The following is a 1794-nucleotide window of genomic DNA, read 5'->3' as shown; positions in this document are numbered from 1 at the left end:
TCTCTGCCTACGGGATACCGGCACTGCACTCACTTTCACGGAATTTGTTTTTCTCTGGTCCTTTAACTCTTGTACTCGGGCTGCCAAGACATGGGTAGGTTTCCTGTCCCACTGTCTCATGTCTTCTCCATGTCCAGATCGGAAATACCACAGCTCGGTTCGTGAGGTCTGTCTACCCCCTCTAGCTGGGGGGCGCCCGGTTCTCACTGGTGCCACCTGGGAGGTGTTTCTCTTCATTTGTTCCAGCATTTCCTTTTGTTGGTCTTGTAGTTGTGTAGCTATGGTAGTGAGGTTATCGAGTGAGGTCTCTACAGAGGAAACACGGGCGTGTAGTGATTCTTGGGCTATACTGTCATACATCCGAAGTTTATTTACTATAAGCGCCACTGGCTCACTCTTTTCCCCAGCATCCAGTGATGTCAGGTAACTGACATGTGCAGGTGGCCCCATACGCATGAAGTTCCACCATATGAATGGTGTACATCTAACCTGGTCAGGATCGTGACTAGCTTGCATATCTCTTCCAAACAGTACTTCCAATAGTGCCATTTCCCTCAGGCGTCGGATCCCCTCCTCCATGGTCTTCCAACTCTTCACAAAATGGTCTTTCTGCAAGGCCTCTCTGTAAATGAATTTCCCTCTCACAGCATCCAGCAGCCGTGCCCAGAGAGAGAGGGGCCTTGATTCTCTCACAAATGCCTCTTCAAGGCCCACATCCTGGGCAATAGACCTCAAGTGCCTTGCTTCACCGCTATCAAGGGTTATGGCATCACCCGTAGAGTCCCAGGCTCGGATCATCCATGTCAGTATAGGCTCATTCGAGTGACGAATGACGTCTGCTCGTAATTTTCGGAGGCTGTTATGTGATAAGGACTCAGTGATGATTTCTGGCTCCGGGTTGGCTGTCTGTGAGGGTCCTGCTTCCCCATCATCATCAACTGGGCGGGCTGATTTGGTCTTATATTTCTTCTTTTGGATAGGGGCAACCTCCATTGACTTGTTTGGTCCCTTGGAGCTGGCCTTATCTGGAGTCATCTTTGAATCAGGCCTCTCGTTTTCATCTTTTCCTTTTTCCTGTGAGGATTGCACCATATCGAGCAACTTTTGGTAGGCAACGGCTAAAGCCCCACATGCATCTACCAACTGTCTCTCTATGGGTTTATCATGACCTCTCTCCCTCACAGCTGTTATTATCTGCGTAGGGTCTAGGAGTTGTTCGAGAGTGAACTTCCATGTTGGAGGAACTGAACCACTTTTTAGAAATTTACCCAAGTCCTCCCATGGCCCATGCCACTCGAGTTTTTTCACCCCTGGGGCTGGCTTCTGTGCCTGTTCTTGGTCAATTCTGGGCCTAATCACGAATATTAGATATGACACCGTGGCAATGGTTATGACACCTTGCACAAAAGAGAAAATGTCTCTTACATCAAAAGAGAGTTTAAATTTCTCAGAGGCCATTGTATTGGAGCCAAAGGGAAAATGTATGAAGGGCTGGGCAAATATACCCCCCTGTGTTTCTCCATAGGGGTAGGTGCCATTATCCTTAAAACCCCAAAGGAGACAGTGTAGGTTAGAGCAGTAATATATCCGTGAGAACATATCCCAAAGGAAAATAACAGGTGCTGAGTTTGCTATGTCATAACACCAGTGCGAGATCTCAAACATACTTAGTGCAATGAGGGTCATAGTGTCAGAGCTGAAAAACATCGACAGGTGGGACATAGATCTTGGCATAATCATATACCACAGAAAAGCAGCAATCTTAGACTTCATGGTGCTTAGAGGTTCACAAAC

Source organism: Empidonax traillii, unplaced genomic scaffold, assembly GCF_003031625.1.
Source record: "Empidonax traillii isolate 1590-97213 ecotype Southwest subspecies unplaced genomic scaffold, ASM303162v1 scaffold924:size238212, whole genome shotgun sequence".
Classification (NCBI taxonomy): Eukaryota; Metazoa; Chordata; class Aves; order Passeriformes; family Tyrannidae; genus Empidonax; species Empidonax traillii.
This window is presented reverse-complemented; position numbering follows the sequence as displayed.